Source organism: Pseudorca crassidens, chromosome 3, assembly GCF_039906515.1.
Source record: "Pseudorca crassidens isolate mPseCra1 chromosome 3, mPseCra1.hap1, whole genome shotgun sequence".
In the NCBI taxonomy this organism is placed as follows: Eukaryota; Metazoa; Chordata; class Mammalia; order Artiodactyla; family Delphinidae; genus Pseudorca; species Pseudorca crassidens.
In genome coordinates, this window is record NC_090298.1 from 53,316,455 (window position 1) to 53,341,073 (window position 24,619).

General features: G+C 39.8%; 1 protein-coding gene across 9 annotated transcripts in view; it reads left to right on the forward strand.

Annotated features, from left to right (window-relative positions):
• Positions 1–24,619, forward strand: part of MAST4 (microtubule associated serine/threonine kinase family member 4) — a 568,209-nt gene that overhangs the window by 131,656 nt on the left and 411,934 nt on the right. The window lies entirely within an intron of this gene.

Below are 24,619 nucleotides of genomic sequence, written 5' to 3' on the forward strand. Positions count from 1 at the left end.
ATTTTTTAAAAAGCACCCTTAAAGCTTGCCTTTAAGTACAGGTTATTAAAATATAACATCTTCTTGTTTGTGAAATCAGACATCTGGCCTCTTCTTCCTGCTGGTTTTTGTTAGTTTATAGGGGCTTTACTTAGCGAAGGTTCTTTTGGTATCTACTGAACCTGAGGGCACCATGAGGGTCTCGATCCAGTTCAAGTGTCAGGCAGAGGCTGGCCATAGTGAGCCTGATGGTCTCAGTGTGCGCAGGCACCTGCCTCAGGGCCACAGGCTCTGGCAAGGTCACATGGTACAAACATAGCTGCCATGTCTCCCAGCTGGCTGTTATCAGAGAAGGGAGCTACGGGCTTGCTGGTCAACCTTGAAGATCTCTATTACAGGGTTGTGTGTGTTTGAAAGTGATGCGGTTTAATTGCTTCAAGAAATACAGTGTTTGAGGTTTTCACTAATTCCCAATCTCCCCAAGTTTACCAGGATTGTGTCCTGTTACAACAATGCTTCGTTTTCCTCCTTTCATCTTCCTTCTCATGCGTATCCTACATTTGAGGTCTTGTTCCCTCTTGGTTTCTTTCTACACTATTCACTATTCAGTTTCTCTTCTTTGCCTCTTACTTGGCTTCCAGTTGAGTCCCTCAATAAAAACTTTGCATTTTGCAAGAGTAACCTTGCGTTATTCTTAGTTATACCTTTGTATATTCACGCGTGTAACTGTCTGGCTCTGAAGTCCCTCTTCTTTTGGTCTTTAACACCAAGTGCAGTTATATCCTGGCATTTTCCAAGAAACATCAAATTTCCTGAATTCTCTGGAGGAGAAGCAGTAGATCTTTCAAGTACTAAAGGGTTGAAGTGAGACAACAGAAGTCAAGTGCATGTGTTTGGAAATTATCTTCTTTTAGGAAGCTGAGTATCCAGCTACAGTGGATAGCATGAAGTTGCTTTGCAGCCCGGCCAGCTACTACCAAGAAGTAAGCTACTACCTTGCTTACTTCCTTTGGCATGGTGATTTAAAAAGTCTTCTCAAACCTCAAGAGTTGCAAGTGAGTATGTAACTAATCCTTTCTGGAGGAAATATAAACTAATTTGATTCCTAATGAGCCTTCTTTCCAACCGGAAATCACAGTGAATTAAAGCTGGAAAAGAGAAACAAGAGTTTTTAAAGTTTTCTTTTCCTCCTTAAGCTGAGAATGTCCTATTTGTAAGCTATCAGCTGAGTAAACATTACGACCAGATGTTTAGTGGGTTATGCTTTATCCTGAATTATTTATAAAGTGAGATGAAATAAAATAGTCTTGCTTCACTGTTCAGTGTTTCACAGATTTGCTTTTCTTAATTCATTGAAATTTGGGCAAACACCAATATCTACTACGTTATTAAGAAAAAAATGCAATTAAAACACTTCTTTTTTTCTTAAAGTATTTGTGTTTTGTGTTATATTTCAGAAAGGTTTGTGGTCGGCCTGCCTGATTTATGCTCAAGTGCTTTTTAAAAATTTATTTGATTGAAGTATAGTTGATTTACAATGTTGCATTAATTCCTACTGTACAGCAGAGTGACTCAGTTCTGTGTATACATACATTCTTGTTCACATTCTTTTCCATTATGGTTTATCACAGGATACTGAATATAGCTCCCTGTGCTATACAGTAGGACCTTGTTGTTTATCCATTCTATATATACTGGTTTGCATCTGCTAATCCCAGACTCCCAATCCATCTCTCCCCCCACCCTCCCCCTTGGCAACCACAAGTCTGCTCACTGTGTGTGAGTCTGTTTCGTAGATAAGTTCATTTGTGTCATATTTTAGATTCCACATGTAAGTGATATCATATGGTATTTGTGTTTCTGACTTACTTCAATTAGTATGATAATCTCTAGGTTCATCCATGTTGCTGCAAATAGCATTTTTCATTCTTTTTTATGGCTGAGTAGTATTCCATTGTATATATGTATTGAATAACATATATTCTTTATCCATTAATCTGTCAGTGGACATTTAGGTTGTTTCCATGTTTTGCCTGTTGTAAATAGTGCTGCTGTGAACATTGGGGTGCATGTATTTTTCGAATTAGAGTTTTATCTAGATACATGTCCAGGAGTGGGACTGCAGGATCATATGGCAACTCTATGTTTAGTTTTTTGAGGAACCTCTGTACTATTTTCCATAGTGGCTGCACCAATTTACATTCCCACCAACAGTGTAGAAGGGTTCCTTTTTCTCTATACCTTCTCCAGCATTTGTTATTTGTTGGCTTTTTAATGATGGCCATTCTGACCAGTGTCAGGTGGTACCTCATTGTAGTTTTGATTTGCATTTCTCTAATAATTAGTGATATTGAGCATCTTTTCATGTGCCTGTTGACCATCTGTATGTCTTCTTTGGAGAAATGTCTGTTTAGGTCTTCTGCCCATTTTTTTATTGGGTTTTTTATTTATTTATTTTTGTTATTGAGTTGTATGAGCTCTTTGTATATTTTGGAAATTAAGCCCTTGTTGGTCACATGATTTTATGCTCAAGTGTTTTTAAGCCTTGGCCATCATCATTGGACCGTTACCTCCACTGAGGGCTGGGAAGAGTTACCTTATATAGAGATGTTAAATATCAGTGGTAGGAACAGATATTCTTGTTTTAATCTACTACCTCTGCTACTACTGTAGCAGCTAACATTTACTGGGCCCTTATTATGTGTTTCTGAGGTTAATGGAAAGGCCTTTGGTAGTTCATCATGAAATGGGATCTCAGATGTTGGTTAGTGATATTATGAGTTTAATGAAATTTTTTATCCGGAATTTTTTTCAAATGCAGTTTTGGCATCTAACAGTATGACCACATTATAGCTGTATGTGACTTGTAATTATTTTAGAATTTTTGACATATTTATAAATTAGATGGGTTTATATTTCTTATACAATTTTTTGAAGTTTTGATGTCAAGATTATGCTGGGTTTTAGAAAATGAAATGTGAAACTTGATTTTTTTTCTGTACCATGTAATGTTTTAAATAGTGTAAAAATTCTCTTAAAGGTTTGATATTGCTCTCCTGTAAAATCATTGTCAACATTGTTTATTTCTGTATAGTTATTGAATTGCTTGGAGTGTACTTCTTGAGTTAATTTTGATAATTTATATTTTCTTAGGAATCATCTTTTTCACCTAGTGTTTCCAATTTTTAGCATAAAATTGTATATATTCCCTTCTACTTGTATTGAATCTCCTTTGTCTCTTTGGCTATATCCATTTTCTTATTTCCAAGGTTGTGTAATTGTATTTTTTCTCTTCCTAGATAAGCTTTGCAAGAGTTTTGTATATTTTATTAATCTTTTCAAAGAACCAGCTGTTCTACTGTTTATATTCTAATCCCTTAATTTCTGCTTTTATCTTTTTAATGATTCTTTTGGTTTCCTTAGGTTTATTTGATTTTTTTTAAAAGCTTGAGTTGAATAATTTAATTAAAATTATTTTTCTTGTTTAATAATGACAATGCCTTTTTTTTAAGCTGTTATTTTCTGACCTCATCTCTCCTCAAACTTTAAACAACTCTCCTTCCATCTTCACTTAAGGCTGATGAACTTGATTCCTTCATTGGTGAGAAAATTGAAACAGTCCGAAGAGAGGTTCCAGAGACTTCCCTACCCATCCCCCCACCCAGCATCTCCACTGCCAAGTTCTCTTTCTGCTTGTTGCATAGGTAGCAATCCGTACAAGTCCTAGAGGAGTCATAATTAACTGTTCAAGCTCCTGTGTAAAGGCAATCTCTCCGCAAGTGCCCCCATCCTATCTCCTCTTGCCTAGTCAAAAGAAACCACCCCATGGAGGGTGGGGAGATGTTGTTTGAGGATACAGACTTTTAACTCGTGGATAAATGAGTCTGGAGATGTAATGCACAGCGTAGTGAATATAGTCAACAGTACCGTATTATAAACTTCAAAGTTGCTAACAAACTGCACCTTAATTGTCCTTGCAAAAAAAGAGATGATAATTATGTGTCATGAGAGAGGCGTTCGCTAATGCTACTGTGGTAATCATACTACAATATGTAAGTGTATTAAATCAATGCAGTGTATACCTTAAATGTACACAGAGTTACGTGTCAATTATATCTCAAGAAGAAAAGGAAGAAACCACCCCAGCAATTCTTCCTTCTCTCTTACACCTCAGATATTCCCTCTCCTGGATCATGCATGTTATAGCTCCATCTTTCATAAACATTCTCTTGCCCTTGCTTTCCCACCAGGTGCCTACAGTTTCATTGCTCTACTGGACAAACTTCTGCAAAGAGTTATTTCTATGCACTGTCTCAAATTGATCTTTCCTTAGTCTCTCTTGAACTCAGTCTATTAGACTTTCATCCCCTCACTCCATAGAGATTTCTCTTATCAGGGTTATTGGTGGCCTCCAATGGTCACTGAACTACAGTGGTCAGGTCTCAGACCTCATGTCATATGGCTAGTCCTTCCTCTTTTGTCACATATGGTTCTCACTTGGCCTCCCGGGCACCTCAGACTCTTGGTTACCTTTCTATGTCACTGGTTGCTCCTTCTCACTCTCCTTTGCTGGTTCCTCTTTTTTCCCCTGGCCCAGAGTGTATTCTTAGTCTCTCTCTTATCTCTTTTTACTCTATCCTTCGTGATCTTACCTGGTACGATGGCTACCATCCATATACTTATGGCCTCCAACTTTGTATCTGTAGCCCTAATCTTTCTCCCAAACTCCAGATGAGCATATCCAACTTCCTACTTGATATGTAGCTCTACTTGAATATATAGGCATCTCAAACTTAACATGTCTTAATCTGAGCTTTTTCACCTGCTTCCCAATCCTGTTTGACAAATCTTCCCCATCTCAGTAAATGACGTCTTCATCTTTCCAGTTGCCCAGGCTATGTTGAAATTATTCTTAACTTTTGATTCTCTCTCATGCCATATCCAGAACAATTCTCCTGGCTTTACCTTCAAACATAGCCAGGATCTGGTCACTTCTCACCTTCTCTCTTGCTACTACCGCTTTCTCTCATTGTAAGTACTTCTGTAGTCTCCTAAATGGTCTCCCTGTTTCCATCGCTGCCCCCCTATGGTCTATGCCCAAAAGAGCAGCCAGAATGATCCTTTCAAAATGCTAGGCAGATCAGCCCACTTTTCTGCTCAAAACTCTGCCCTTACTCCACATTGTACTTAGGATAAAAGCCAAAAAGTCCTTGCAATGTGACTTGGCCCATTACTTCTCAGACTTTCCCAACTCCTACTTTTCCCCTCCCTTGCTGCTCTCCAACCATGTGGCTTCCTTGCTGTTGTTTGGATGTGCCAGATCTGCTGTTGCCTCAGGGCCTCTGCTATGGCTGTTTCAAGCCTCTGTCTAGAAATTCTTCCCCTAGATATCCAGGAGGTGAATTCCCTCAACCCCTTTGAGTCTTTACCAAATGTCATCATCTCCTTGAGATTCACACTGGCCACTCTATTTAAAACTGTAGCCCCAGGGCTTTCCTGGTGGCACAGTGGTTGAGAGTCCGCCTGCCGATGCAGGGGACGCGGGTTCGTATCCCGGTCCGGGAAGATCCCACATGCTGCGGAGCGGCTGGGCCCGTGAGCCATGGCCGCTGGGCCTGCGCGTCCGGGGCCTGTGCTCCTCAACGGAGAGGCCACAACAGTGAGAGGCCCACGTACCACAAAAAAACCCCAAAAAAACAAAAAAAACTGTAGCCCCTCACATCCACTCCCAACTCCGTTGACCATGTTCTAATTTTTTGGTTTACATAGTGCTTTTAATTATCTACCAAATTATATAACTTATTGTATATGTTTATTATCTGCCTCCCCATTAGAAGGTAAATTCTAGGAGGGCAGGGACCTTTGTCCTTTCTTTTTCCACGAGTGTGTCCAAAGCACGTAGAACAGTGCTGGGCACATAGAGGGAACTCAGTGAGTCTATGTCAGATGAATGGTGAGTGAAGGCTGTGATTTGGCTGTGAGAAATCCTGGCTGCAGCTCATAAATTTTGATGTTCAGTATACTCATTGTCCTTAGTTTCTCAATAGTTTTCTGGGACTTGCAGCCTCTCTCTGGGTGGAGAGAGGTAACCACTGAAGGAGGGAGGCAGTCGTAGTTGCAGTAGCAAGGGAGAGGCATGTGGGAAGCAGTGCCCTCCTTACTTCCCATGTCATTGTCTGAAGGGGAGAATGAAGCAGCGTATTATAGCTCCATCTTTCATTGAAAGGTATGTGCTTGAGTCAGGGAAGTGGTAGAAAAGTTACAAAGCAACTTCCCACCTTTGAAAGAAAATCTATTAATGAAGTGAAATGAGGATGTGCTGTGAGCAGAAGCATTGGGGTATTTCTGTTGTATCATTACAGTGGGTACTTGCCAGATTCTGTTTGTCTTTTCAGCAAGCTTGGTTTTTGGAGGTACTATGAATATTCACTCCTTTCTAAATCTTCAGTGACATTTTGGTGAGAAGTTGGGAGAGGCAGCACCAGGAACTTAGATGGACACTGTTTTTAATAAGAAATCTTTTCTTTTAAGATGTGTTTATAGAAGCCTTTGTCCAGAATATTGGCTGACCATTTCCAGTTCCTGAAAGATGGTTCTTTCTTTTGGTTATTGAAATGATCCTTTTTAAACACAATGAAATCTATTTTAGAATTCTTGACTTTAGCTCTCCTATTAAGACTAGCTTATTAAGTGGCCTGAGAAATAGCCCAGAAGCAAGTTTGTTTCCCTGCTATACAAATGGCAGTGCTGTGGAGTAGCACTGCTAAAAAGAGCTTTTTTTTTTTTTTTTGCTGTACGCGGGCCTCTCGCTGCTGTGGCCTCTCCCGTTGCGGAGCACAGGCTCCGGACGCGCAGGCTCAGCGGCCATGGCTCACGGGCCCAGCCGCTCGCGGCACGTGGGATCTTCGCGGACCGGGGCACGAACCCGCGCCCGCTGCATCGGCAGGCGGACTCCCAACCACTGCGCCACTAGGGCAGCCCTAAAAAGAGCTTTAACTATGGCATTGCTGACTGTCCTTTCAGAGGACTTCCTTCTAGAATTCTTGAAAATCACATAGAACCTTAGTGATAAGAAAATTGCTAATTATTTTTCATTTTTGATATCTCATAGAGGTGTAAATAATTTGTTACATTAAGAGAAATTGTTTATTCCCTTGTGAAAAATTGAGCTTTCTTTGTGGCTGTCTAGGAAAAGATGGTACTTGAGTGCTTTTCCCAGGAATGATCTCAAATTGATTCTTTTTTCCTTTTTAATCATATTATTAGATAATATTTTTCTCATTTAACTAGGTCATTTACGAGGAGAGACCAAATTACTTAAAACTAAATCACATTTTTATTAAAACATGATGGTTTATGAAACTGACTTCTCTTAGTTTGTCTCCTGTTTTATACAAAATACTTTAGGCAGAATAGTTGGTAATGTCAATGAAATTGACACCAGGCACATTTTGCCCTCAGCAGTCTCTAGAACACCTCCCCACCTCTCCCTTTGCCAATACGTGGCCAGGATGTTTCTGGGGATTGTGAGCTGAAGGGAAACAAGGGAGATATTTTGAAAGTTTGACTCAAGGATATAAATTGTGAAATTGTCACTTTTAGTGGGATTACTCTCATTTCCAAGCAAATACGATGATTGCCCATTGGCCCACCTTACTAAGCAAGGTATTAATTTTCCTCTTGGCAGAGGAAAGAGTTCTTGTTCATTCCCTTTTCTTTCCTTTAACAAGAATTATATCATTATTCTTGAGATTTTGGTTGTAAGTTGTTGATTTTAAAATACACTTAAAAGGTGTGGCAGGGTTTCGTGTATTGATCTGTCTCCCTGGTTAACCAAGATTTCACAGTCAGAGAAAGTTTTAAACTCAAATACCATAAACTCCTCAGCCAGGTGGAATTTTGACTGCTAGTGATGAGTTAGAGATTGGGTTTTGGGTCATTCTTGCCCTGAGTAACTGGAGAGTATATTTATATATTATAAAGGGTTGAAATGTCGAACCCTTTCAAGCAGTATTATCTTAAATGGTCCTTCTATAGGCTGTAACCATCCTTTTTTTTTTTTCTCTTTAAATGTCCCATTTTTTTTTCTTTTTGAAAACACTCAAAAGTGGTTCGTTCCTTATTTTCTACCTACGTCTGCCTTGCTCTTAATGAAATATTATGTCATTTTTAAGAAATGCCACTATTTTTCTGGTTGTTATGATTTCACTTTTTTTCATTTTAAACTTCTGCCAGTTGTGTTTAATTTATGTCTTAGGGATGAAGTGATACAGATGTCCTAGTAAGAAAAGTGTATTAATCTTTTATTTGTTCTGAAGGAATGTTTTAAAAATGGCTTCATATTTCTTTTTTAGTTTCAAGTATTGTTCACGAATTTGTGCTTTAACAGAAATTGTTATAGTACGTGTGAGATTTAGTTTTAAGCTGCAAGAACATATGCATATTTTATTCTCCTTACATTCTTAATCTGATTTTCAAAATGATTATAAATATTGGATGTGCCTGTGACTTATTGCCAAGTAAGATCCTCCTTCCCCCAAAAGAATAAGATGCCTGATGATTCATTTGCTTCAAATGCCTTCAGAGCTTTAATGGTTTTAATATCAACAAATAAGAATGCTGAAAATATGGATCTTAAAAGCTCTTATATCTTCATGCCACATTAGGGAATGTCTCTTTTTATAGTGTTGACTTGCAAGATCCCTAAACATTTCTTAGATGGCTTGCCCATTATCCAGGTATGATGATATTCCAAAATTTCTTCTTCCCTTTTGGTCTGCTAGCTGGCCTGTCTAGCCATATGTTTTTTTGTGTCCTTGTGTCTCCTAAAAGGAGAAGAGTATGAAGCAAAAAAAGAGAAAGCACCATATGTGACTTTCGATTTTCACTTTTTAAAATGCAAGCATTTATTATGTACCGACTCTGCAGTAGGCATCATGATATATGCTGGAGACTCAAAATTGACCTCGTTGTGATATCTGATCTTGATGGTATTTGCTTATTTATTCCTTAAATAAGAATTTATTGAGAACATATTATGTGTCAGGCACTGGAATGTAGCAGTAATAAAACAGATAAAATTGAAGTTGGCATTCCTAATTAGGGAAACAGACATTAAACAAGCTATTAAGTTAAAAATATGTATACATGTACTAATATTGTATGTGTATGCATATATGTAACATGTATACACATACCTAACACACACATGTGCACACAGGTTAGTGGAAGTGATAAAGAGAAAAGAAGCCAGTGAAGGGAGCTAGGATAGGGATGGGAAGGCAATCATAAGTTAGAATTTTATTTAATGTGGTCAGGAAAGGCAGGGAAGGTCTTACTAAGAAGGTGACATTTGAGTAAAGACCTGAAGGAAGTAGATAAAAAACCTTCTTGCCTAGTGGAAGAGATAGGCACATAGGAAATCTAATTTTTATGAGGTAATAATCAGACAGATGTACATTCAGGTTATGCTGGGAGCCCAGAGAAGATTCCGCTACCCATATTCCAAGGTTCCAGGAAGACTCTTTGAGCGGGTCTCAGAGGGAGAGCGTAAGCAGAGGCATGGGGTGAGAGACGGCTACGTTATACTGGACACGATCGCTGCTTGGGTGGTTCTCTAGGGAGCCTTGGTTTTATTCTGTAGGCACTGAAGGGCTTTAAGTAGGAGACTGGCAGGGTCAGGTCTTCATTTGGAACAGGTCATTCTGGCAAAAGGGGTGGAGGTTGATTTAAGGGGACATGACTATAACAGAGATGGCTTTGGAAGCTATTCTAATGGTTCTGGTGAGAGATATTGACTTAACCTAGGAAGTGGTGTGCAGGAAGTAGGGACTTCGGAGGGGTGTGGAGGTCAGGATATACTTAGGAAGTAATATCAGCAGAATTTGGTAGTTCCACATGAGGGGTGTAGGTGAGAGGAGTCCAGTAACCTTTCTAACCTGCAGTAAGAAATACATTTTATATCTTAACCCAGTACACATGCTGTAAATACACAGCTAACTGATTATGGAATATGTTGCTGAAGCAGAGTTAACATAGAACAGTTTACCCTATTGTCTGTAGCAATACTCTGATATTTTCTATTCCATTCGATTTTGATTTCTTTAAAATGCTGACCTTGACTTGTTAAATGGATTCTGCTGAGGGGTCATGACCTGCAGAGTGGAAAACACCTGCACAGGTTTCTTTAGGTTATCTTCTAATAGACAGGACGTCCCCCTCTCTGAGTTCTTTGTGGTCGCTTGTCTCCAGACAGCTTCCGCTCAGGGCAGGGTGGGAGAGGGAGAAGGCATTAAAAGGTATTATTTCCAAGTGCCGTGCACTATAGAAACATTTCCATTGAGGAAGTAAGGTGCTGAGGCAGCTGATGACCTCTCAGTAGGACAGTTAAAGAGCCACACCTAGTATGTCACTGCCAATTACCTAAGTAATGTATCTGCTGAGAAGGTGGTTAGTTGTGCTGGAAACATTTTTTATGTGGGTTTTTATTTCATGGGGGGACTGGAAAGGGAGAAAGATGTCATCTTTCCTTTTTTATTCTCTTTGCTGCTAACATGCCTGTCTTCATTAGATACAGAATGGCAGAATTTTGGGTGCTGCACTTGTGTTTCTATGTGGGAGTCTGGGTTGGGCCCAAGTTGGACACCATTGTTGGTTTTCTTTGACCAAATAACTCAGATTTTTCACCTATAAAATGGGGGATAATACCACCTACCTGGCTGGTTTGTTTCATGAATATTAAGTGAGATAACTAACATGTAGAAACTACAGTGAAGTATAGGAAGCATTTAAAATAAAAGACCACTGTTATTTTCTTCATGTAACTAAAGTATTTTTGGCTTTAGACTACTTTGACCATTTTAATTAGCACTAGGAAAGATCTGGAACCTTTCTGAGTTTCATGTATAGAATAAGCTAAAATCAAAATTCTTCTGTTGGTGTGTGCTGACATTTTTAACAGAGTATAAATTTCCATGAAAAATATGCATTCAAATTCAGGAAGGAAAGATACATCCAAGTTGAGATAGTTCTATAGGTGGCTTCTGAAGGACCTTGGTTCTTTGGAATAGCACACCCTGAATATTCCTGGAGTGAACAAAGCTTTTAAACAATACTGGCCTTATGCCCCCTAAATTACATATAAATGTATATGATCTTGAATATTTTAATATCTTCACTCTAGTCTTTTGTATGGTAGGTTTCCAGTGCATTTCAGATAACTAAGTTTAAATTTTTGAATATGAGATTTCTTTGAATGATGGAAAAGTTGTGACTAAGAGATTTGATTTCTGTTGTATAGTGAACAAGCTTAGCTCAAAGAGGTCATTGGTAGAAGTCTATGGAAATAGGCAACAGAGAACACCTCCATCAGATGAATTTTACTGGGACCAATTTTCACTTTCCCTTTAAGTAAAATGTGGAAAACAGGATGACGGGGCCTCATTTTCTTTTGGAAGGGGTTGGCAAAATGCTCTTTAACAGTAGTCATGATGGCTATTTTTACACCAGTAGGTACTAAATGTACTTATCACCCAGAGGTCAGTCCCCAGTATTTGGGTCCAGTGGAGGTACTGGTGGTGTAAGCTAAGAGGGGAGTAGCAAGAGAGGCCTGCTGAGGACTCTGTGGTTCCTGGCTCTCTTTGAGTACCATTTGCTTTTTGATAGTTTTTGCTCTGCTTTGTAAACACGATACTACATTTTCAGCGAAGTTAGTTGAAGCAAAAATATATTTAGCTGTTCGATTTGCTTTTTTGAAAAGGGAAAAATACTGGAGCAGCACTTAATTGACCCATTTAATAGGAAGGATGAGGTAAATGTGTGTTTTACGTAAGTAAATACAGTGATCATGCAGTTAGGGATATATAGCTATGGATTTTGGGCTGTAATCTGAGTAAGAAGAGTGGTTTTCATTGATGCTGGGCTTTGAAGGGGGAGTGTCTGGTGAATGATAGAGTACATTAGAAATCAGGTCTTTTGGGGTTTGTGTGTGTTAATGGGGACATTTAAATTACAAATGAAATATTTGAAGGGGCTTTGTTTAAGTGAAATTAAAGAAATGATGGTGTTGATTAGCTCTATTCCTTGGAATTCTGTGTATTTAAGCAGTATGGTACACACTTTGTCTGTCTACTGCATGCCCAAGCATTTGGTCTGAAGACAGCATTCTTTTTCATAATGAAATGTACATTAACTATGCAGACCCTTCATAGAGCAGTGTTCTAATCATTCTCTATTGATTTATACATCGCTTCAGTGCTGCATATTGAGGGTCTCTTGTTCTGCTTTACTCAGATTCTCATTCTCTCTACCTGACTTGCATAATGCTTTGGGACCCTGTTACATTTTTTTTTTCCCGTGGGAAGCAGTCATGATAAGGAAGCCCCAAAAGGTCAGCCGCACTGTTGCTTTTTCTCAGCTTTCTGAAGTGCAGAGGACAAATAATGGGCTTAGAGAAATGTTGTCATTGTCCATAACTGATAATGGGTATCAGAACTTACTTAAAATTAATAAATGCTGAGTTTCCAGCTTTGGCATGAGCCTGAGTGATTTATTGCAAAATGCTGTTGCCAAGAGGATGTTTTGCATTTACTGAAGGGGTGGGGTAATGACAAGAGGACTGTCAGTGGTGCCTGGATTCCCTGCCAGGGGACCATTCTAGGCAGGGCTGTGAGCAGCCCCGTGAACAGCAGTGGTTCTTTGAACCTCGGGTTGTTGCTACAAGCTGCCCAGTACAAATGAGAATATTTTATTTTATTTTTTTTTGTCTTAATGTTAATTTGAGCGAGAAGAGATAGAGATCTGGTTGGTGTGGATGAAGAACGCCTGCGTGGACTTGAATACATAAATCGAATCCCTTGCCCTCCACCTGTAACTTTTAGAATCTCATTTGGATTGAAAGACTAGAGCTAGATTTTACACAGGAAGAAAACTCTGCTCACTTCATTATTATTCATGGTCAGATCCCCAAATCTCCTCCCTGAAGAGATGTATTCTTCCCAGCAAATTAAAACATCCTTTTTTTCTAGAGGCCACATGATGATGGTGTCAACTATTGATGAAGATGAATAGGTAATTCTTTTCTCAATTTATACATTCCTTTCCCCCCTGCTGTTCAGGATGGGGTTTGCGCATTTAAACTGAGAGCCAATATTTCATTTCCTCTCCTCTTTGTAGGTGGTACGCATTGTGTTAATCTCCTGGCTAGGTAATGGAGGAAAATATTTGAAAATGTGATGGCTCATTATAAGGGCATTTGACATAAGCATATTTGCTGATGATGGATTGCCAATCAGTGGTAATTTAAAGGGATTCTGAGCAGTAGTTAAAGCAGAACATTTTTCTTGCATTAATCAGTTACGATCAGGATAGCCTAAATTACAAATATCTGTCAAAGTCTCTAAGTAAAATGTAGGCTTTGGAAGCTGGTTATCAGGTGCATGTACGTACATCTTATGCTTATCTACTGTGTTTCTCCCCAACTTAATTAAATTCTCATGAAAGAAGACATGGGTTAACAACTTGCCGTTTTACTTTATGTAGCCATCTACATTCTCAAAAAGGAAAAAAAGTACTTTTGAACACATTTTAGAAAATGAAAGCTGGGACTAGAATGGAATATTGACTTTCAAGATTTTCAAGATATTGGCAGTAGAAACACATCAAATTCTAATCTAAATAGGTTTGGAATGTTAATCAAGTATGTCTCGAGCAGTGTGACCTGTTACACATACTCCTTAAAATAGACATTAGTCCACCTCTGAAAATTATTGGAGTGGTTATGTTTTCATTTTACGGAAAAACATCATGGATGTGCCCCAGGTGAGAAATGGTTGTTTAGAGGCGTTTTGGAGCTCCCAAAGAGATGCACAGTACATAATAACACTTCAGTTTCATCCTGACCTGCTTAATAATAAAGCAGCGTTGGGTGCAGCTTAGCAATATCCAAAGATCAGGACAGCTGTTACTGCAGAGCCACTGGAGTGTATCTGTCAGACATTTGCATATAGAACAAGGTGTTTCAGTTAATGTGTCATGAGAGTTTAATTACATCGCCTTTCTTGGGAGTTTGCTTGATTCCTGGTTCAAGAGCCTCCGGTGAGATGGCATCCTATCAATTTCTCTTCCTTTAACAGCTTTCACGTCTGTTACTGTTGAGTTCAGTTATATCTGCTCATTTCTAAAATATACATAGAAATAAATAAGTTTTATGTATATATATATATATTTTTTCTGTCCCTCTCCACTACATTCCTGAGTTAAAACATGTCTTGTTATTTTAGCACTCTGTTTCTCTGCAGAGCATATATAGATATGAGGAACTCAGTAAATGTTGTTGTTGGCTGGTAAGGAGGAATAATCCACAGATCTTCCACTGGCTGGTAGCCCTAGAGCCACTTGAATCTCAGATGGAGTCCAGGGTACTCTGTGCTTACTATGTAATGTGGGACCATTTTTCCATTGCTCTCAAAATTCTTAACTGTTTTCTACTTCCTTGTTCCTATAGAAATAGAACTTAGCTGAAAATAGTTCGTCTCTGAATCTATGTACTTTATGTTCAAGACTAATTAGGTTCTTAGTGTTTTCTGAGGTTTCACTTTCCAGAATGGTGATGTCCAATAGACCTTTCTGAGATGACGGAAATGTTCTATACTCTGCAGTGTCCAATATGGTAGCCGTTAGCCGCATGTGGCTTTTAAGCTCTTGAAATGAGGCCAGTGCAACTGAGGAACTGAATTTTTCATGTAGACTGAATTTAAATAGCCATATGTGGTTGAGGGTTACTGAAGCTTGAAAACAATTTATGTTTCTTTCCTGTTTTCTAGTTGTTCTTTGTTTCTCTCAGTGCTAGTTACTCCTCTTTCCTTCCATCTGTGCAACCTGTTAGCATTCCCTGCTCTATCCTAAAGAACATCATCTGCTTTGTATCTGAGAACATGTTTCTTGGAAGACACTGCAGAAATGATGAGAAAAATTTTAAAAAAAAGATCTCTGGTGCCTAAATCACTTGTCTGTCATTCTTTTTTTTTTGACAGTGTAAATACAACTGATGTAGAGAAACTGAGCTTTTCTAAAAACTGAAATATTCAAGTGAATTTTTTTGTACCAATAATACAGCAAAAAATTATTTAAACCATTGAAACAATTGAAGTGCTCAGCTTGCCATCTTGGAACTACAGAAAATACTTTATATTCAGAATTAATCATACAAAATAACTACACCCAGTGTAAGGATGCAGTTCAAAAATGCAGATGTTACAAATTTAGGTTTTACACAAATTTCATTTCAGTTTAATTACTATTACCTGTAAAAAGTGATGCCAGACATATTAATAAATGTTACTTTTACGTGAATGTATGTGTGTTGTCCTCTACAATATCTGGTGTTTGATAAGAATGAAGGTGGTGTTGTCAGCTGCTTGGAAGAGAGGCTAGGTTAATATCTAATGTTATATATTATGTCATACATTTATTAAATTGTTTTTCCTCCCAGTAGATGAAGAAGTACTTACTACAGGATCCATAGACTTTGAGGATTTACAGATAGCCTGAAATTGTTAGCAAAATGTTGTATTTATCCTGCCTCTGTGTTTATTTGGGGAAAAGAGCTATTATTTTTATAGAATCTGAGAACTTCAAAGGTCAAGAGTCACTTATTCGATTAAGAGATTCCTGATTGCAGGGGCTATGTTGACTTACCCCTTTATCCTACCATTCCTGTTATAGTGCCTTAACAAAGAGCAAACATCCAATCAATATTTTTTGGATGTAATTGGAAATCATTTCTTTTGAAGTTGATGCACTGCCTTTCTTTTTATCCAAGTAAAATGATCTATGATAACTTTTATTTTTTCAGTGCTTCTGGTATAAGGTTTCCACTGTTCTACCTGATATGGTGATGTGGAACACTTAATCCTAGAGGAAATAGCTCTGGGATTTGGAGGATCTGGAGAAGTTAATTTTCCCATTTCCACTGCTTGCTTTCTGTTGAAGCTGACTGATTCCACTGCAAACCTTAGCACCATCCTGTTTTAACCTTCCTTACCCTCATACCATTGTCCCTTTCCTTCCTGTCTTCATCCAGAGAGGGTTAGTGACTCAGTTAACTTTTTTTTTCAGAAGTTAAACCTTAGACTGTTTAATGAGCATGTCCCTGCTATCACTGACACCTGCAAGTAGGACAGAGGCAGAAGATGCAAAATGCCAGGAGATGAAGAATACTTTGGTAAACATGTGGTTTGTTTCTTTCTGTCCTTTAGTGAATGTGTGCCTTGGTCTGTGCGTACTTCCCAGCCTGCTGACACGCCCATGATTTGAGCCATATTATTACTCTGCATCACTCACTGAATTACTGGTTAATAAGATAGTAAATGACTTGGAGAATCAAATGCAGTTTCTCAGGAGAGGTAGGAAGGCAATAACAACTATTTAGCTACTGAAGATGGCAATGGGTTAGTGTCAAAGGAAGGGATTCCTCCTGGAGTTATTCTACCAAATTCTTTAAGCCTTTTTTGGAAAAAGTTAGAATATGAAAAAAGAAAGATATGAGTAGTTGTTTCATAGTCTTACATTCAGGTAATATCAGCAGTGGTCCATTCCTTTTTTTTTTCCTCTGTGTTCTTCAATAGTTTTCTGAGTCATGCTGAAGTGAAAGGCCCATCATGATGATAGATGGTGTGATATATATATTTTCAAAAGATCTTGATAGCAATGAAGGAAAGTACTATTCTATGATTAAATTTGACAAACAAGAAACCTAGGCTTAGGGACCCCAGGGAGTACTATCCTTGGTTGAACATGTTTTCATCCCCTCAGGTATATCTGGGCTATCAGGGTCAATGTGTAGTCCATTCCATAAAGTCACTGTGAACATGTCATTGTTACAAAATACATACACAGGCACACATCCAAGCCAGAGGACACTTGATATGTTACTTATCTTTTGCTGTGTAAGAAATTATCCCCTGCAGACTGAATCCAACAAAGCATAAGAAGGCTCATACCATGATCAAGCTGGATTCATCCCAGGGTCACAAGGATGGTTCATCATATGCAAATCAATCAGTGTGATACACCACATCAACAGAAGAAAAGACAAAACCACACGACCATCCCAATAGATTCAAAAAAGGCATTTGAATAAATTCAACGTCTATTAATGATAAAAAAAAAACAAACTCTTACCAAAGTGGGTATAGAGGGAACATATATCAGCATAATAAAAGCTACTTACGTCAAACCCACAGCCAACATAGTACTCAATGGCGAAAAGCTGAAAGCCTTCCTGTTAAAATCTGGAACAAGACAAGGATGCCCACTCTTACCACTTCTATTCAATATAGTATTTTTTTTATTGACCTATAGTTGATTTACAATATTATGTTAATTTCTACTGTACAGCCTATTCAACATAGTATTGAAGGGCCTAGCCACAGCAGTCAGACAAGAGAAAGAAATAAAAGGTACCCAAATTGGAAGGAAAGAGGTAAAATTGTCATTATATGCAGATGGCATAGTACTGTATATGGAAAGCCCTAAAGACTCCATACAAAAACAATTAGAACTGATAAACGAATGCAGCAAGGCAGCAGAATACAAGATTAACATACAGAAATCTGTTGCATTTCTTTACACTAACAATGAAATATCAGAGAAAGTGAAAAAAAATCCTTTAAAAATTGCTTAAAAAAATACTTAGGAATAAATCTGACCAAGGAGGTGAAAGACTTATATGCTGAGAACTATATAACATTGATAAAAGAAATGGAAGATGATTCAAAGAAATGGAAAGATATCCTATGCTCTTGGATTGGAAGAATTAATATTGTTAAAATGGCCATACTGTCCAAATCAATCTACAGATTTAATGCAGTCCCTATCAAATTACCTGTGATACTTTTCACAGAACTAGAACAAATAATCCTAAAATTTATGTGGAACCACAAAAGACTCAGAATTGTCAAAGCAATCCTAAGGAAAAAGAACAAAGCTGGAGGCATAACCCTCCCAGACTTCAGACAATACTATGAAGCTACAGTAATGAAAACGGTGCAGTACTGGCCCAAAAACAGACATAGGGATCAATGGAACAGAGTAGAGAGCCCAGAAATAAACCCACACACCTACGATAAATTAATTTTCAACAAAGGAGGCAAGAATACATAAAGGAGAAAAGACAGTTTCTTCAGCAAGTGGTGTTTGGGAAGTTGGACAGTGCATGTTAATCAATGAAGTTAGAACACTCTCTCACACCATACACAAAAATAAACTCAAAGTGGCTTAAAGACTGAAATATAAGACATGACACCATAAAACTCCTAGAAGAGAATATAGGCAAAACATTGTCTGACGTAAATCGTAGCAATGTTTTCTTAGGTCAGTCTCCCAAGGCAAAAGAAATAAAAGCAAAAATAAACCAATGTGACCTAATCAAACTTAGAATCTTAGGCACAGCAAAGGAAACCATAAACAAAACAAAAAGACAACCTACAGAATGGGAGAAAATATTTGCCAACGATGCAACAGACAAGAGATTAATTTCCAAAATATACAAACAGCTCATACAGCTCCATATCAAAATAAATATATAAATAAACAACCCAATCAAAAAATGGGCAGAAGATCTTTCTTCTTGGAAAATAGACATTTCCAGACATACCTGGAAAATAGACATTTCTCCATAGAAGACATACAGATAGCCAACAGGCACATGAAAAGATGCTCAATATTGCTAATTATTAGAGAAATGCAAATCAAAACTACAATGAGGTACCACCTCACACTGGTCAGAATGGCCATCATTAAAAAGCCAACAAATAACAAATGCTGGAGAAGCTGTGGAGAAAAATGAACCTTCCCTTACAAAAGGGAATGTAAATTTGTTCAGCCACCATGGAAAAACAGTATGGAGGTTCCTCAAAAAACTAAAAATAGAAGTTTCCGTATGATCCTGCAGTCCCACTCCTGGGCATATATCCGGAGAAAACTCTAATTCAAAAAGATACATGCATCCCAATGTTCACAGCAGCACTATTTACGATAGCCAAGATATGGAAGCAACCTAAGTGTCCATTGACAGATGACTGGATAAAGAAGTTGTGGTTGGAATATTACTCAGCCATAAAAAGAATGAAATAATGCCATTTGTGGCAACATGGATGGACCTAGAGATTATCATACTAAGTTAAGTAAGTCAGAGAAAGACAAATATCATATGATATCACTTGTATGTGGAATCTAAAAAGAAATGATACAAAGGAAATTATTTACAAAACAGAAACAGACTCACAACATAGAAAACAAACTTATGGTTGGTTTTCCTCCCAATGGGAAAAGGGAGGAGGGATAAATTAGAAGCTTGGGATTAATAGATACACACTACTATATATAAAATAGATAAACAACAAGATCCTACTGTATAGCACAGGGAACTATAGTCAGTATCTCATAATAATCTCTAATAGGGCTTCCCTGGCGGTGCAGAGGTTGAGAGTCCGCCTGCTGATGCAGGGGATACGGGTTTGTGCTCTGGTTTGGGAAGATCCCACATTCCATGGAGTGGCTAGGCCCGTGAGCCATGGCCACTGAGCCTGCACGTCCTGAGCCTGTGCTCCGCAATGGGAGAGGCCACAACAGTGAGAGGCCCGCATACCGCAAAAAAAAAAAAAAAAGAAAAAAAATCTCTAATAGAAAAGCATCTGAAAAAGTATATATATACATACAACTGAATCACTTTGCCTTACACCAGAAACACAGCATTGTAAATCAATTGTACCTAATTTTTTTTTAACTCCCAAACTTAGCTGCCTAAAAAACAAAACACAAGACCAAACCCGGTGAGTTATTACACCCAAAGTTTTTTGAGTTAGTAATTCAGGAGCAGCTTAGCTGGGTGATTCCGGCTTGGGCACATTCATTGCAGCCAGGGCTACAGTCATCTGAAGGCTTGACTGTGGCAGGAAGACCCACTTCTGGGACTTCCCTGGTGGTCCAGTTGTAAAGAATCCGCCTTCCAATGCAGGCGACAAGGGTTCGATCCCTGCTCGGGGAACTAAGATCCCACATGCCACGGGGCAACTAAGCCTGTGTGCCACAACTACTGACCCTGCACACATCAATGAGAGAGCCCACATGCCACATACTGCAGAGCCCACACGCTCTGGAGCCCATGCACCACAACTAGAGAGAGAACCCGCATGCTGCAACTAGAGAGAAGCCTGTGCGCCACAACAAAGAGCCCATGCCACATGAAAGATCCCGCACGCCTCACCTGAAGGCCCCACGTGCTGCAACTAAGACCCAACGCTGCCAAAAAAAATAATAAAAATAAAGGAAGACCCACTTCCAGGGTGTCTCTCTCAACCTGCTGGCCCATTGGTGCTGGCTGTAGTCTGGAGGCCTCAGTTCCTTACCACAGGGGCTTCTCCATAGGGATGCTTGAATGTCCTCATGACATGGCAGCTGGCTTCTCCCAGACGAAGTATTCAATGTATGGGAGGGGAGGAACGGATGGATGGACCAGTGGGGAAGATGAGAGGAGAAGGAGAGAACAAGGAGAAACTCACAATACCTTTTATGGCCAAGTTTTAGAAGTTTACACACCATCATTTCTGCCCTGTTATGATTCTTAGAAGCAAGTCATTAAGTATAGCCTACACTGAAGCAGGGAGTGTTATCAAGGTCTACCTCTTAGAGGGAGAAGTACCAAAGAATTCCTTCCTGGGCATGTAATAAAGCTACCACATCTGAGCAGCTGGGAGTCCCTTCTTGGCCTAGTGTTCATCCCTATACTTTGATTCCTTAGACCTGCTTCTACTTCTAAGCTCCTCTCAAGTCTAAGATCCATCCTGGAGGGGCTGTTTCATCCTGGAGGTCTGCTTTGCTAGGAGGAGGCTTAATTTCTTCAGAGGCTTCTGAGTGAAACATCTGTAAGACAAACCTTTCTCTTACTAATACTGATCATTTCTCACAACATAGCTTCTGAGTCACTCTCTCTTGACCTTGTTCAATCGAAGGACCCTTCAGGAAAGCTTGAAGCAGATGTGGAAAGCAGGGAGTGAGTGGATAACAACCTTTTCCTGCCCTTTACCCTGTCCTGCTGTATGCATTTGAATTAGGGTTCTCCAAAGAAACAGGGCCCAGTCAAATTGACATATAAAATGAGCATCACAGCATCCTTTTCTTTAGGAACAGTTTTGGACTTAGTACCAGGAAGCACCTGTGACTTGTTCCAACTTAGAATGGGCTGCGTTGTGAGTCCACAGGTCCTCTCAGAGCTCATTATGCTCTGTGAGGGAAGCTGACACATTCACCCACACATTTTTGCTGAGCACCTAGCCTATCCGTTAAGCCTCAGTGGCTTATAGCACAAAGGTTTATTTCTTGCTCATGCTTCACAACCATTGGGGGTTTGCTGGGGCTCTACTTGTATTGTCTGGGATAGGCTGACAGAGCAGCCTCGTCTGGAGCAGCTGGTCGCTGAAGCAGGGTTAGACGAGTGCTCTGGAGGGTCTCACACCCCCAGTTAAGCGCTTAAGCTTGCACGTGACACATACCGCTTTTCCTTACTCTCGCTGGTCATATCTTGTCACGTGACTCTATCCAACCCCAAGGGGCAGGAAGTGCAATATTGTTGTGTGCCGAGAAGGTGGAGAGCTCAGGATGGTCCACGCAGCACTAATGGTCACTGCACCTACATGCCAGGCACTCTTCTAGCCTCTGGGCTTTCACCAGGGAAGGAAACAGATCCTAATCTCTCCCTTCCTGAAGCTTCTGTTCTAATGGGCAACAATAAGCAAACAAGGAAGTGTCGATAGGTGCTGTGGAGGAGAATAAAACAGGGAGAAGGGTGAAGAGTGTATGTGTGTCCGTGGCCGGGCGGGTGCAGGGGGCAGCTCTAGATTCTGAAGGTATTTTGGGGAGGCCAGAGTAGATGGTCACGACATTCTCCTTCAGTTTGAAGATGCTGTGACAGGTCTGCCTTCTTACTTTTTTCGATTGTGGTGAACTTATAGCTACTGCCAGGCCTGTGGCGTTGTGAGCATACCATATTCTTAGGCTGCTTACAGATAGATTTCATCTAACTTCTCTGACCTTTTACTGCAACTTGATTATGTCCATTGTTGATGAATACATTTTTGTTATGAAATATTGTGACTGTATAAGATTCTGAAGTGTAAGAACTCTTTAAAGATTTTAGGTAGATTGTTTCCCTCTTTTAGAGCAGTTATTAAAGTCTTGAGTTATTGATACCTTCCTTGTCATTTTCCTGTAGATTTTCTTTTTTCTTGGTTTAATTAGCTACGGTGATGAAGCGTGATTTGTTAAGAAAAATGCCCTTACTTAATTATGTTTGTGTAAAGTCATTTCGGTGTTTTCAAAAATATTTCTCAGAGTGGACTTTCCAGCTTTTTCCTTTATTCGTGTTCATTTGGGAAATAGAGAAATGGTGCGTAGTGCCCCATGTTTTAGTATTTACTTGTGGAACATAAAAAGTAAAATAATTTTACACTTGCAGATAATCCTGCTGTTACTGACTCCCTCCCCAGACAGAGGACACCCACCTGTTCAGCCACATCTTTCTCTAGTTGTTGCAGGAGAGGTCATTCTTATTTATTTTCCTTGCCCTTTTCCCCCGCCCCAACCATGGCAGGAATTCTGGGGAGAAAAAAGAAGAGATGGGTAAAACTGGTTTGCCTCAATCAGAAGGGAATAGTAGTCAGGTGTAAGGAATAACTGGGCCCATTCCTAACCCAGCTGCAGGGAATTTTTTTGCATAGTGACTCCTCCTCTCCTTTTATACGTATGGAGGCATTGTAGCCTTATTTCAGTCTTCTTTTCACTCCTTCTCAGTGGTGCATCTCTTAACTCCTCGGGGTATTTGTCATATAATAATGCCCCCAAGTCCAAAGTAGACATTTATTCATGTGATGCATATGCAAAGTGTTGACTCTGTCAGGCCTTTTGCTAAGTTGTAGGAAGCACAGATAAGCGATTAGGATTCATGGGGGGCAGCAGACATACTATAACCAAGAAGAAGATTGTGTTTTCCTGTGTATTATGCTAAAATAGAGGAATTGTCAAAGCGTGGTTCTAATTTTTTTTCCACTGAGCAGGGAAGGTTATTTTTCACCATTCTGAACACTTTTCCATTCCATTTCTTATGGGTAGCATTTATTGAGGTGTGTTCCTCGCTCTCCTAGTCCATGTGGCTTTGGAACTGTGCTGTGAATGACTCTTAGGTTTCTTAGTCTTGTTCTAAATTAAAGGCTACACTGGGGCATTGGTCCACATACCTGTCTTGGGAAGGCTTGGGAAATCGTAAATCACCAAGGGTCCTAACTGCCTGTGGGCTCCTGCACCTCTAGGAAGAGGTAAGTGTGTGTATGGGTAGATGGTTGCTTTAGAACCAATCAGTTGTGCCCAGAACACCATTGTAACACTTGTGAGCAAAGCATAAAGGCTGATGTAAGCTCTTAAAGGAGAGAGGGGGGCAGAGTGAGGGCATCGGAGAACATGGGCTGAGGTAGGAAAGAATAGGAAGTTGCTGCACATCTTGTCTCAGGACACTGGACGATGAGTGATCTTGAGGCACACGGTACAGTAGTACATACAGTATAAAGTACAAAAGTCACAGCATGTCTGTGCTGGAGCCTTCTCTAGCAGCTCCTGCACTGTGGAATGCAGAAATCTAAATGGAAGATGTTGTGTTTTTCTACTTCGATCTTCTCACTAAGCATAATCTCCCAGAAATAAAGTCCACAGTGTTTATATCGGTGCCTGGCCCACAGAAGGCCTTCTGTAAATATTAGTTCCCTTCCTCCTTTCTTCTTTTGCAAGTCATTTCCCTGCATCAGTGAGGCTTCCGTAGCCTGGTGAGTTTGTTTTGGAAGTAGTCTTAGGAGGCTTATGTAACGTTAGGGAAGGAGGAAGGAGGAAGGAGAGGAGTTCAGGGAGCATCTGGTCCAAAAACAGAGAGTGGGAAAGGAAGCAGGCTCAGGGAAGCCTCTTTCACCAGTCCAGGTGGCCCACACCTTGCACCAGGTACAACAGTAACATAAAGCTGTTGGTCTGTAGCTGGGTGATGGGGCTGGTGCTGCCTGCACAAAGATGGCATAGAGGAAGAGGATGGGTCTGATCGCTAGCCGTGGGGCTCAGTCTTTATCGGTCACCAGCTTTGATACCTGGGGCAAGTCACTTACACTCCCTAAATAAACCTCAGTTTCCTTATCTGTAAAATGGGATGATGATAATACCATGTCAGAGGGTGCTTTTAAAGATTAAATGAGATAACCTGCCTAAAGCACTTAGTATGGTGCCTGGTGTGCAGTGAGGGCTGTGCCTAGCAAGGAAGAGAGGGACTGGTGGATTGAGACCAGGGAAAGTGGGTGTTGGCCAGCCACCTTACTTGCTGTTTCTCACATGCTGAACTCACTGTCACTTCTGGGTCCTCACACTTGCCCTTCCCTTGGCTTGGAAGCTTCTTCCCCCTGCACCCCTCCCTCCAGGTCTCTGCTCAGATGGCTACCTGCCAGAGAGATGATCTCTAACCACCCATATAATAGAGTGGCATATCCTGCTGCTGCTTCACAGCCCTTAATTCTACCTGAAGAAAGGGGCTTGGCTTTGCTCACTGCTCTCTCCA